Source organism: Medicago sativa, chromosome 8 (genome assembly GCF_051527215.1).
Source record: "Medicago sativa cultivar Bolivia chromosome 8, Bolivia_mono, whole genome shotgun sequence".
NCBI lineage: Eukaryota > Viridiplantae > Streptophyta > Magnoliopsida > Fabales > Fabaceae > Medicago > Medicago sativa.
In genome coordinates, this window is record NC_140756.1 from 56,365,770 (window position 1) to 56,380,867 (window position 15,098).

Consider the following 15,098-nt stretch of genomic DNA (forward strand, 5'->3'; position numbering starts at 1 on the left):
GATGTTATGGATTTTAAGGATGTATTAACTATGTTTTAGACGAGATGTGTTGTATTGATATTGTACGAACGTGTATTGTTGTATAATATATTCATTCGATGAATTTATGTTGTAAATTTTAATGTATCCAGTACTAAAGATAATGCACATGCTAAACTTTCTAGATACGTTTAGTATGTGTGTTACATGCATCTAGAAGAGTCTAGAACATTGCATGCATTTGAGATCGTTGAAATATGTGATGAAAGTCGTTTTTAGCATCAAACAAGATAAGTATTTGTGTATCGTCTCCACAGGGAATAGTGCGTTATCAAGGACAGTTTAACATCAATTATCATTCCAAGTATTAAGAGTACTTGTTTGTTTGAATTGAAATGTAACTAGCTAAACTAATTGCAAAAAGTAAAAGTTGAGATAAATAAGGATTGAAACTTGTTAGGAGTAGAGTTCCTTAACCAAGCGTCACACGTAACCTAATGATCCATACGAATTCTAGCTTTGTAAACAACATTATCACAATCAATTCTAAACTATCCTTCGTGTCCAAAGTGATATAATTAACTCTAAGGTATCGTTTAAACATTCGTGTCCAAATCCCTTAAACGATAACAAAGTCGATCAAATAACCTAATCGACCGTGTCCAGCCTGATTAAGTATCCGAAAGCATTTAACTCTTGATTATGGTGATTATCACAAGATTAACAAAGATGTCAAGTAAGTTAACCTAAGATATATTGCTACTCTAGCTCTAGATTCAAGAGTTTGTGTCCAAAGCATCTTGAATCTCATTGAAAGCATTAACACAAGAATAACAACAATATTGAATATAAATTGCTAGAACCATATATTGCAAGATCAAAAGATTACATGTTTAGCAAGGATCAAGTACCTCTCATCCCAACAAAGGGTATTTAGCTACACATCATCATGGAAGCCTTGCAAGGATGGATTGAAAAGGAAGGAACCATTACACTTGTGATGTCTCAACAAAGGAATAAAGATCCAACTTCCAAAACCACTCTCACTCTATATGATCTACCCTATTTCTCTTTATAAAATTACAAGCTAAAAGCTATGAAAAACTAAGAGAAAAGGATCCTAAAAATATCTAAGAAAATCCCAACATAATAAATTCAAGGAATAACAAGTGGGTGTTTTATAGCCTCTGTCCTGCCTGAACTCGCAGATGCGAGTTACATCACTCGCAGATGCGAGTTGCTTCTCTGGACCAACGATAAGCTGCCACGTCATAAATGAGGAGGTCAAACCGCCCTAACTCGCAGTTGCGAGTAAGGGAGCTCGCAGTTGCGAGTTGCTCGCATCTGCTACTCGCAGTTGCGAGTTTGAGTGCGAGCTGCATCTCTCCTGGATCAGCTTCTGCCCAAATAGTGTTTTTTCATGGTTTTGGTCTTTAAGCTCTGTCTTGAGGCTAATTTCTGCACAAAAGGATAGAGTAATGATAAGTAAAGCGTAATAAGGCATTTAACGCTTATTTCTCGGCTTTTCCTTTAATTACTTGCAAAGCAAGCAACAAAAAGTGCTTAAAATATATCATGAATTTAACACTTCTTGGCATTTATCAAACTCTCCCCAACTTAACTCTTTGTTTGTCCTCAAACAAAAGATTGAAAATTAAACAAGTAAATGACAAGACACAAGTACAACAGGCTTAAAAAAACATCTTGAGATGAATGATTTAAAAGTGAATGCGCGGGCAAGTCTAAGTTTCCAACTAATCTAAAATTCTACTACTAACATGAGATGAGTCCTAAGTACAAAGTTCATGTCAAATATTTCAAAACAATAATATATTTATTTACGAACCACACCTAACACACTTCTATGAAAGTAGATAAACAATTGAAATCAAATGAATGAGGGTTATGAACACACATCCGGCAATCAAGTTAACATTCCAATCAAGTTATGTGTCCATCCAAATATCGTTTCAAAAGGCACAAAAACATGGATCAAAAGGTCTTTGAGGGTTATAACTTGGCTTGGCTACAAAAGAAATGTCATATGTGGGGCAATTGAAATCAAAAAACCTATCAAAGAGGAACATTCCTTGTATCAACCATTAAAATTCACAATCTTATCTACCAATCATTACAAACCCTTGGTGCTTAAACATGAAAAACTTTGATCTTGACAACTTATTTTCTTTTTGGATTTTTCTTTCTTTTTCTCTTTTTCTTTTTCTTTTCATGTACACATTGTTTTTCTTTTCTTTTTGTATTTACAACAACATGTTGTCTTGATCAAAGATAAAATTACACCATTATACTTGACATAAGATTTACATCTACCTTCTCTCCCCAACTTGAATCAACAAATACCCTAATTGAATGTTCCTCTACTCTAAGGCAAAAGGGACAAATAACAATGAAATTTTAGGGTTCAACAATTAAAAACATATCAGAGTCCTAAAGTGCGTCAAAGATGAACTGAATTTTGAAAAAATTAAAGGCAACTTCATCAAGCATTGTGCTTATGAATTGACAGTTCATAATTGATGACTCCAATTTATTTGGCTCAATTGGGTTAGCAAGTACTCGCTCTTCTCACAAGGTAGGCTATTTGTGGTCAAGTAAGTTTCGCTCATAAACAAAAATGTGCCTTGATCACTTCCATGCCTTCACACAATTTAAAACAATTATTGGATTTAAAATAACAAAATCGAGTTAAACAATGAATTCCGGTCTCCTTGCATATGTACAAACACTTGAGGTTTCCTCACTTTTAGGCTAGAACTAAGTGGTTCAAAAATAAATAAATTATTGCAAAAAACTAAATGAAATGAAATTTGCACAAAGTACTCGTTCCATATTCAAGTAAAAACCTAGAAAAACTGGAAACTTGTACCTTGGCTTTGCGCTTTAATCACAACTATGAATTGTTATCAATCATCTGAGATTTGAAATTAAGCAAGAGTGATACGCAAGAAACTTCCACAATTTTTAAATTACAACCAAATGAAGTACTTGAAAAATGCTAACACATTATTTTACTACAAAATAAAATTAAACAATACTAATATAAATACGAACATCATAATACTAATTAAAACGAAATAAAAGTTACCATACATCAATATCCAAAATACTTAAACAAAGTACTGAATAAGTAACAAAGTACGAGTACATGTGCTAAAATAAAAATAACCAACAAAATATTGTTCAAAGCTAACAAAAGAGAAAACAGAATAAAAATAAGGAAGACAACAAGAATTGATTGAAAGCTTGATAAAATATCATTCAAAAAGGATGAGCTTTCAAATCTTTTCTTCCTCCTCAAGACTGCATATCATCATCCGAGCCATCATGAGTTGAAGTAGCACTCGGAACTCTATCCGGATCATCACGGTCATCACCATCACCTACACCACCAATATCCTCCTCCATGTTTGCATCCTCCTGACCTGCAAAGAAATTACCCCCTCCATAGGGTTTTGGCGTGTCCTCAGGCCAATTCACATACTCTTGAAAAGCTGGAGGTGCCATGAACTGGTCCATGATCTCTGGAGGGTATCCATGCTGCTGCTGCATAATGTATTGAGATTGCTGAAAGTACATGTTTTCCCGATGAATGGCTGACATCATATTATAATTAAGCACATTATTCTCATGTTGCCATTGAACATAGCTAGCAAAATCAAAACCAGCTGCTGGTGGGAATGGAAAAGGTGCATCTTGAGGCTCGGATTGTGAGGGAGGTGCCCTAGAAGATGAAGCTTGCTTACCCTTACCCTTTTTAGATTGACCCATGATGTAACGGGTAATGAAGGCATCATCAATGGGGTTTTTGATTATTTCATGATAATCAGAGGGCATCCTCATGTGGGTGTCTTTGATCAAACCCATGATCAAACCAGGAAAAGATAGGCGAGTTTTTGGCTCACCATAGCCTTGAAGCACAACCTTTCTAAGTTGCCAAGCAATAGTTCGGGCGATATCTACCTTGATGCCTTTGAGAATGAAAAAAATTAATGGGCAGACATCAATGGTACAATCGAGCATATGACTATTAGGCTTGACATTATGGAGGATGAATCGAAACATCAGTTTGGCTGGTGGTTTCATCAGTTTATATTGGGCAATGTTTTCTCTACCCGCATCACTTTTGTCATAGGTTTCCCCCTCTAGCATTATGAATTTTTTTATCTCATCGTGGATATTATCAAGGAGAAAGTGACCTAGGTTTTGTTTCTTATGGAAATCATCAATCCCATCCTCAGCCTCAACATCTAGGTCGAAAGGATCTCCTAGGAATTTGTTTATGGCATTACGATCAAACTTGATTGTCCTACCCCTCACAAAAGTTTCAAAGGTGAATGGATCGGTTTGGGGGGTTTTGAGAAAGGGCATTGGCATAGAACTCACGCACCAACTCTTCGTTGATTTTGGTTATGGGGTTTAGGAGCCTGGTCCATCCTTGTTCAAGGAAAAGCTGGTGATAATTGCCATATGGTCCATCGGGTTTGATTTGAACAACTCTCTCAGTCCACAAGGTCTGTTTTAGCAGTGTATTGTACCTATTTTGGTGGTACCTAGACAGGAATTTCTCCCTATCATAAGACTGGTTTTGGGGTGGGGGTTGGGTTGCGGATGTTTCGCCTTGCTTTCTCTTACCCGTATTAACTCTTTTAGGTGCCATGCCTGCAAAACAACCAGAAAAATACCATACAACATAGAATATACAATTAATACCAGTATGGAACATAATAAAACAGTTGCAGGATCAAAAAGTTGAAAATCACAGAAACATGCAGCCAGTTCTGCTGCAACTCGCAGTTGCGAGCAGATGCACTCGCAGTTGCGAGTTTATGAAGACACTCGCAGATGCGAGTTGATTCACTCGCAGTTGCGAGTTGCCCAGAATTTGGCCAAAACGCATCTTTTTCAAATTTTTCTCAGTGGCCTGGTTCTCTAACCCTAAGTTAAGCATTTTTTACCCTAGTATTGATAAAGAGATGAGAACAATCATGCATTAAGCTTGAATTTCGAATTTGTCCACATGAACCCTAATTTTATTTGAAAATTTCTTTTTACAAAAGGGTAATAAAAAAAAATGTGGATGCAAGTGCAATGAAAATGAATCTTTGCATGATTTATGCTCATCTCAAACAAATGGGTATCATTTTCGCAGATTAAGAATCAACAGAACTCTTCTATCCTAGGGTTTGAAACATGAAATTAAAAGAAAGACAGAAGCAAGGAATCACACACAAACCTGTTAGTGTAGCAATCTAAATGCAGAGATGAAAAATGCAATGGAATTGACTTGGATTGAATCTTTGAAGCTTGGGGTTTATGTTACCAAAGGTGTGTGTTGAGAGAAGAAAGTTTTGGAATTTTTGTGGTGAGAGAAACAAAACCGAAAAATGAAGGAGATAATGAAGGAGTGAGGAGAGTTAGTGGCATTGATTTTCGTAACTGCCCAAAAACTGCTACTACTCGCAGATGCGAGAAGATTTACTCGCAGATGCGAGTGAATTGGCAGTCAACATGGTCAAAGGCCATTAGCTCGCAGTTGCGAGCTATTTTACTCGCAGTTGCGAGTACTTATGGTTCAAACTTTTGCTCTCTGTTTGGATTCTGTTTTTGGATGGTGTAATGCATGCACATGACTTTAATATCTAATTATGCATTAAAACACTAAATGGACTTACAAAATTGGGTTGCCTCCCAACAAGCGCTTGTTTAACGTCGTTAGCTCGACGCCTTTTCCGTTAGGGTGGCCAAAATAAAATGGATAGCACATCATCTTTCGAAACCCTACGTTTTGGTAGGAATTCCATGAACTTTAGGAACAAATGATTTGGAGTCCATGACCTCCCTAGCTTTGGTTTATTGAACAAGGTGCAAATTTCATCAATTACCCGATCGATTTCTACCTTGTTCACTTTCTTCCCTCTTGCTTCCATTAAATCTTCCTTGATTAGTAACCGTTCCTTTTTCTCAACCACCATAACTTCTTCAATATCAACAGTTGTAACTTCCTCATTTTGAACAACAACTTCAACAACAATCTCTCCGACTCTCTCAAACATGTTTGGATTTTTTCTTGTTCTCTAAGAGTGGATTGATTGTTGGCTTGGTTATCCATGATTTGTGCTTGAATCAACCCAATTTGAAGTGATAAAGTCTTCAATCTTTGGTTGGTATCTTGCATGTTTATCATGGATTGTTGCATGAAGATATTCAAAGTATTTTCTATCACCGAATATCTTTCATCTTCATAAGAATGTTGAGGATATTGTTGATAGGATTCATACTCGGGTGGAGTATAGAAGTTGCTATAACCATGATCAGCCATGATTGTGGCTAGGTGATGATCCTAAAACGGAAACAACTAACAAGAAACTTTTCTTTGTTTATCAACAAGGGGTTAGTACAAACAACTATCATGAAATGAAAACTATTTACGGATTATGTACGAATGCTTAAAATGATAAATCAATCGTTCTATCTATGATAACTAAACACCATTCCCCGGCAACGGCGCCATTTTGATGAAAGTCGTTTTTAGCATCAAACAAGATAAGTATTTGTGTATCGTCTCCACAGGGAATAGTGCATTATCAAGGACAGTTTAACATCAATTATCATTCCAAGTATTAAGAGTACTTGTTTGTTTGAATTGAAATGTAACTAGCTAAACTAATTGCAAAAAGTAAAAGTTGAGATAAATAAGGATTGAAACTTGTTAGGAGTAGAGTTCCTTAACCAAGCGTCACACGTAACCTAATGATCCATACGAATTCTAGCTTTGTAAACAACATTATCACAATCAATTCTAAACTATCCTTCGTGTCCAAAGTGATATAATTAACTCTAAGGTATCGTTTAAACATTCGTGTCCAAATCCCTTAAACGATAACAAAGTCGATCAAATAACCTAATCGACCGTGTCCAGCCTGATTAAGTATCCGAAAGCATTTAACTCTTGATTATGGTGATTATCACAAGATTAATGATGACATGCTGTCATTACGTAATTTTTAGGACTTATTGTGACATTTTGATAGAGTTCTCATGCAATTTATACTGTTGTGGAGTGCAAAAAGCTTAAATATTGAAGTCTGTTCGAAGGAAATCGCGCCACGCCAATTTCAAGCTGTGCTGCGATTTTTGAAGCAAAATTACATCCTCCCTGTTTGAGGGAAATCGCGGCACGCCTATATACATGGCGCGGCGCGATTTTGATGGGTCAGGCCCATGACTTCTATAAATACTGCACTCAATCTGAAGAACAAGGGTTACGATTTTGGAGAGCAAAGTGCGATTTTGAGACATCGGAGACGGTTAGAAGGGCGATTTCTTCATCCTTTTACCAATTCATGTATGTTTTAATTATTTCATTGATTATGCTATTTGTAAACTCGATTATGAGTAGCTAAATCTCTTAGAGATTAGATCCGAGATGAATCTTTGTAACCCTAATTGACACATGTTGCTGTGAAACTCTATTTTGTTTATGAATTCAATTCTAGTTTATTCAATTCAATTGTTCTTAATGCTTTTTATATCTTGATCACATATAACTTGATTTCGTGAGAATGAATGACCACTGACCATGACTTTCGACTTAGACCTAATTGAATTGTTCTAATAAACAGGGTTAGTCTAGGAATAGATAATCGCTTGTTAGTGATAATAGGTTAACGTTCGGTAAAACCTTCAAGAATTATTAGACCACCTAAGGAATTAGGGGCTGTAGTTTAAGAAGAGGGTCCTAACTCAAGGGATTGATTAGGGCTATTTTGTTAATCATCGTAAATTAGAAAAGGATTCATAACAAATAGGTGCAGTAGACCAATTAGGGAAACTTAGAGGATTCGACGAATCTGATCTCATCTTTCTCTCATATTTTCTTAATCAAATCTAATTTCTTTTATTTAATTTCGTAAAATCAAACCAAATCTTCTGCCTAGTGGCAAACTAAAAATAAACTTTACACATCCTAATTATATAACGCAATTGAATTATTGAAGTTAAAAACAGTCCTCGTGGGATCGATATTTTTACTACTTCGATAGTATTTGGTGCACTTGCCAAACTTCTATCAAGTTTTTGGCGCCGTTGCCGGGGACTGTTGAATTATTTCAACAAGGCAATTACGTTATTATTTAGGATTTCTGTCTTTTATATTTTTGTATATATATATTTTAAAAAAAAATATTATGCTCTTTGTTTTCTTCTCATTGTACTGTGCTACTGAAAAGTTTATCCAAGTTTTGCAGCTATGATAGACAGGGTACTCCTCTATGACACAGAAGAGATTGCTAAGTTGCAGTATGAAAAATATATGCTATCTTTTAAGATCAAAATTTTGGACAACAAAATCTCGAGTTGTGATCATCATGAGGCAAATCAACCAGGTAGTGATGGTGAAGGGAAGAAAGAGATGATCAACATCGATTACAATACTCAACTTCAGAATATTTTAGATGATTTCTTGGTGTCAAATCAAGTTTCATTTGAGAAGTTTGATGTTCAGTGTGGTGATCTTGTTGAGAAAGCACATGAGTCTCAGAGAAAGCTGGTTCAGATGAAGAGTGAGTGTCACAAGGTTGAGGTGGAAGAAAAACCCAAAGTGAGGAGTGTTGATATATTCCCAAAGTCTGAACCAACGGAGGTTGAGGAAATCACTCGTGTGCAGATGGATGCACGTCCTTCTCTATGGTGGGAGAGCTTAAACTCTAAAGGTTTAACAGTGAGAGCATGGGAGCATCTACTTCTTTGCTACAAATTCATGGAATTCCTACCAAACAAGAGGAAGAAGAAGGATGATATATTCTTTCTGACATATTTGCCACCCTAACAGTGGTTGAAGCGTCAAGCTCAATGACGTAAAAGAAAGCGCTGGGTGGGAGGCAACCCACTGTTTAATTTTCAGGTATGATTTTATTGCTTTCAAAAATAAAAACACAAAAATATTTTTCTTTTCTTTTTAATATGAGGCAGGAAAGTTTTCGAAAAATTGTTCTAGTACCTCCTATCAAGAAAATCATGCAAGGTACTGATGTCTTGCATGAATCTCTCTTCAAAAGTTTTTCAAAAATTCAATAAGACTCAGGCATTTTTCAAGAAAACAAGTTTTGGCATGAGAGAACTCCCCGTTTCTACAAAATCGCGCCGCGCCTGTATATGGCCGCAGCGCGATTTTTTTCCTCAGCCTATAAAAACCTCACTATTCATCATCATTTTCATTCCATTCTTCCTACTTTTCTTTACCAAGCTTTCCCTAGACTTCCCATTCACGAATTTCTTCCATCTTCATCTACTTTATCACTTCCTAAACATCATCAAACCACAATCCAACCACAAATTCATCAATCCAAACCATTATCATTCACAGTCCTTCACAATTTTCCCAAACTTCACAAAACTTTCCTTTCACCATCTTCCTTAACCACAAATGGCCTCCAACCCACAAAACTCCCGCTCAAAGAAAACCACCAACCCCAAGCCATCCACAAGAAAAGCCAAACGCCCTCGTGCCGCATCCGAACCACCCAAAAATGCCATTCATTTCATCAATGACCAAGCCCAAGAGTTCCACCAATCCATGAAAAGTTTTGAAGTTGTGGGGGAGAGAAAGTTTGACTTCACAACGCTTGTTAAGTATCCGTTCTTTGAGGCTGAATTACGAAGGAAAGGGTGGACGAAGTTGAATGAGATGATCGGTGAAGCGAACAACAAAACCGTGATCGTCGAATTCTTTGCAAATGCACGGGTTTCCAATACACCCTTTCAATCTTTTGTTCGGGGAAAGATAATTGATTTCAGCCCTGAAGCCCTTAATGAATGGCTGAATGTTCAACCGCCGGAGGAGTGTTGGGTTGAGAAACTGAGGAGGGAGAGATTTGGTATGACGGAGACTTCGGACCAGCTGTGGGTGAACCGTCCTAGGTTCTCAGCTGCGTTTGCTGCGGAGGCTCAATTGCATATGGGTCCGATTAGTGGGTCTTATGAGAGGTTTGGAGGCTCCCGTGAGCGCATGGAGCAATATTTTACACATCAAGAAGAGTATGGTCTGCGCATGAGGAGGGAAATCACTGATGATTTCAATACCACCGAGCAAGATCAAGGGGATGGCATCTTTGAAGGATTGAGGACACCGGGGGCTGGACACTCGGATGATGATGTGAACATGGGCTGATCTACTGATGGATTAGCATTTTCTGCTTTGTATTTTATTTTCAGTCATTTTTCTTTTGATGTATTTTCTTTATTTCTTTTTTATGTCGAAGTCCATTGAACTTATTTCCCTATTGTAATTGCTCCTGCACTTGTTTAATTAATGAATTTGTTTTGTTTCATGTGACCTATTCCAGTTTAGTAACAGTTGTTTGATGAAACGGTATTCCAAAAGTTCTTAAGGAGGGGTGACTTGATTCAAAGGCGAAGTGTACGGCGTTGCTAGGTAGTCACATACTCCCAGAAATCTCAGCCATAAGGTTCATTGCCAAATTTGTTTTTCAATTTACTTATATTTAGATTAGTTTTCCATGCAACTACATTTCTAGAACTTGCATTGTTTCTCTATTATTGATTGGTCTTTGTCAATTACACACTGAGGCAAAAGTGCTTGGTCCTGTGAGCCTTTTTGGAGCCTACCCTGTTTTAATTTGTTGAATTTATCCTTTCTTAACCAATTGTGAGCCGGTAGGATTAGAACTTTTTGTTCGGTGACAAACTACATTACAAGCCTAGAGACTTTTAGGACTTGTCCCTTAATGTATTTTCTGAGTTAAGGCATGGTAGAATGTTGCTAAAGATTAAGTTTGGGGTTGCTATTGGAATTTGCAACCAACTAAGTTTGGGGTGGGGGGTACTAGAGAATAAGAGAACAAAAATGAATAAAATATGAAATTGTCATGCAAAATACACACAAAAATGGTGTATCAAAAAAAAAAAAAAATTGAATGACGAAAAAGGGACAAAACATTGAAAATCCGAGTAACTTCAAACTCGATTGTCCCTAAATGTTAAAAATGTTCTCTAGTACCTTTGCATTGATTGTATTTCCACAAGGTGAATGATTGAAGGATTGACACTACACCATTTGTTGTCTTTGGCAACACTTTTTTAGGGGACATGTAAAAATTGTCCCCTAAAAGTCTCTAAGGGAACGATTTATGACTGTTGTCAAAAATATTTTTGCAACCCCTGATAAACGTCCCCTAAAATACTTTTGGGGACGATTTTGGAGCGTTACACTATTATTTCTTTGCTGGCAACCATTAATTGTCCCCTTAGATACTTTTGGGGACGATTTTGGAGCGTCACACTATTATTTATTTGGTGACAACCAATAATTGTCCCCTTAGATACTTTTGGGGACAATTTTAGATTGTTGCATAAAAATTTCACCAACATCAAATTGCATTAAAAAAAATAAAAATTTCCCTTCAATCTGGCCTGGTCAACACACCTTTGACCGCGTTTTAACCAATGACCCAATGGTTGAATCATTGACTCCGTGACCTAGTGTCCTTACCAAGTCGACATCCGGTCCAATTTTTAAAATTATGTATCTAACACATAATAATAATAATAATAATAATAATAATAATAATAATAATAATAATAATAATAATAATAATAATAATAATAATAATCATAATAATAATAATAATATAATATAATATAATATTATATTATATAAGAGTATTCTTTCAAAAATATATATAATATAGAGGTATATTTTATCGGTAGAATTAATAAAATTTGATAAAAAAAATTAATAAAATAAAAATAAAAATAAAATATATCTTACACATAATGATAATATAATATATGAGTATATTTTATGGTTAATATTATAGAAACACAGGTACACAACTTTCCCAATTTCATTCACTTCACGTAAACCTAATCATGATATTGAGTTCAGATCTCCTCCAGTCCATATATGCTCCAGTTTTCCAGTTTTCTTTTAGATTGCTGACACGTGGCAATTACAAAAATCAACAGTTGATATCAAAAATAATAAAATTAACATTCTATTGTTCCTTCATCTTCTCAACGATACCCATCCACATGTCGCACGAATCCTCTTCCTATGTTGTTCTTCTCTTAACACAGTGGCACTTATTCGACCCTGAAACGTCATCGGAGTGTTCACCGTCGGATTGATAAAAATCAAAGATCCTTGTTTCCCGTTAACGCTTCCATCACCGGTAATAACAGATGACATAAACGATGAACCTAACAAAACGCTAAACGTTGCCGTATCCTTCGAGAATTCAAGCTTAACCATGGATTTTTTCGTGTTTGAGCTCAAAACGACATTGTTTGGCTTCGTGAAATCGAGTGTCATGCTGTGTGATTGTTGTTGAACAAATCTCGATGGTGCATGGCGGACAGAAATTGACGTTGGTGTCAGTGCCGGTGACGGAGAAGGAAAGTGTTTTGGTAGAGACACGGTTGGTGTTTGAACCGGTGAAGGTGTTGATTAAATTTGAACCAGTTGAACCAGTGGTGATGATGAGCAGGAGTGAACCGGGGCACGTCTGAACCAGGTAGTCGTGAGAGACGTAGCGGCGGTGAATTAAAAGAGTAGGAGAAGAAAAATCAGAATATCAAGAAACAGTGGAATGTTGATTTTATTTTTTAAAATCTCAACTGTTGATTTTTAAGTCGCCACGTGTCACGCAACTGTGAAGGGACCCGCAAAACTGGAGCAAATTTGCACTGGAGCGGATCTGAACTCCATGATATCATCCCATATTTTCCAACTTTTGATACCCCATTTTCCTAAATTAATTTTTCCGTCTCCTATTTTCCTAAAAACTAATAACTCGATAAAAAGAGCGGACAAACGTAGACGAATAGTATAACAATAATTAATATTATTAATAAACATTCCTTCAAAAAAAAATATTATTAATAAACATAGACATTAGACTATTGTAAAAAAAACCTTAGACATTATCATTATATTTTTGACGCAAAACATAAACATTATATAGTTTTTTTTGAAGGAACATTATATAGTTTTTTGATAGTTATCTATAATATAATATTATAATATTATAATACATATTGGTACAATTATTAAAAGATAAGAAAATCACTTCAGATCTATCAAAATGAAAATCACGTACAGAACACAAGAAACTCAGTTCCATGTCTTTCTATGAAGCGAGGCTCAATCCCCTTCAGGTTCACGCCCAACTGCCTTCAATTTCTCTCTTTGCGCCTCATATCCCTTCAATTTCACGTCCGCCTTAAATCCATTCTGATTTCCCAATTCCTTCGAATATCAGGGTATGCTCAACATCTCACAATCTTTTTGATTCTTAGTGTCTTAGATTTATAAATTGGTGTTATGTTTTAAATGGGTTGTACGTTTGAATCGTTTTTTCACTCTTAGCCTCTTAGATTAGCAAGCTGATGTTATGTTTTTAATAGTAATTGGTGAAGTAATCTTAGCCTCTTAGATCTGTAAAAAGGTGTATTTAGAGTTTCAGACCTTAATTAACATTCTATTCATAAGGGTTATGATGATTTCTTGAAACCTCTTTTAGCTTTTAAGTGGATTTTCTGCTTTGGTGTAATGTAGTCCATGTTTGGTTTCACGGCCACCAACAGCAAACACACGTTTGCAGCCATCTACCGTGATTTGACTGAGATTGAGGTTGTTTGGATCTCAGCTATGGAATTGATTCTGAATCTTGAAATCGATTCTAACTAAAGCAGCATTTTGTAGCTTTTATGTTTCCTTGAAATCAATTATTGGATGTTGTTGTTATATGTTGAATGGATTTCATTTACTAATTTGATGCTGCCCTTATTTTATCTAATTCATGTTATATAGAGACACTCATCTTAAACACCCTTGAACTTGTTTTCTAAATGGATAATGTAATTTATTTGTCCATTGGTTGATGTAATTTATTTGTCCACACATGCTCTTAAACAAAGTACTTTCGAGTAGCAACACTGCTTTCCACAAAGCATTTAGCTTCAAGTTAATTAGCTTCTTTCAACAAACAGTAGCAACTCTGTTTTCAACATGCTCTATGTTTGCGGTATTTGCATCGTTTTTGCATTTTTGCTTCTTTGAGTTGGTATGTTCTTTCGACGTATCGAGAGTTGATGCTTTCTTGCTTCTCTGCATTGTTGAGTTCAGGTATTGCTTTTTCACTAATTCTTTTAATAGAGATTTTGGTTCCTACTAAATTCATGTCCATTTCAATAAGATTATCTAGGCATTAAATTGTTGAAAGTGCAGGATTTTTTTATTAATTATGTCTTAATGAAATTATTTGACAGTGTTTTGTTTTCTACCTCCGTTTATATATGTACTTTTTAAGGATAAAAAATCCAAGGAGAAGAATATAAGTGTGCTTAGTCTACTGAGATGTTGGATGACATGATTTTGCATAAAACGGTAGCTCAATTTCTTAACAAGGCATTGAAATAAAGTTTCTTAAGAATTAGTTACTTTTATCATGAAATGACTTGACTCTAATTCTATAATTTAATAGTTTTGGCATATTGAATAACTAGGCTCCATGACAGGTACATACCGACAGGGTGACATAAGTATATGTCAAATTTTGATTCATTTGATTCCACTAAACATATGTACGCGAATTTTTCTTATCCGATTCCTTTGTTGTGCAGGAAGTAAGTAAGGCAAGATTTGTTGACGTGTTTGTGTTGCAAACTTCAGTGCAGTTGGTGTGTTGCTTGTTGATGGCAGCTATGGTTTTCCTTGTACTAAGTTGTTGGTTTCAGTTGGTAGCTTAATTGTTATGATGCTGATGCGTGGCTGGCGTGTCCGTTTAACTTGCTCTGGTGCCTCCAAGTCCTACTGATGTGTTATTGTTCTTTGATCTATTTTATCCAAGCCTGAAAGTTTTAGTATATAGAAGTGTTAGGTTTTTGCTTTTGGAGTTTTAGTCTTTTTTTTAGAAGTTTAATTTGTATATGGTATAATGGTTTCTCAGTTGTACTTAGCATGTGTTGGGTTTGTAACTTTTGTACTAATTTTTGTCCGTCTTGAGCTTGGATTAATATCAATCAAATTTATTTGCCGACAAAAAAAAGTCTATAAATTGGTATTTGTATGGTATAAA

At 35.7% G+C, this 15,098-nt stretch overlaps 1 long non-coding RNA gene across 1 annotated transcript; it reads left to right on the forward strand.

The window, feature by feature from the left end:
- The first annotated feature begins 13,094 nt into the window (after positions 1-13,094).
- LOC146899745 (uncharacterized) lies at positions 13,095-15,098 on the forward strand. Its single transcript, XR_015022172.1, has 2 exons — positions 13,095-13,281; positions 14,644-15,098. It is a non-coding gene; the product is annotated as an uncharacterized LOC146899745 (long non-coding RNA).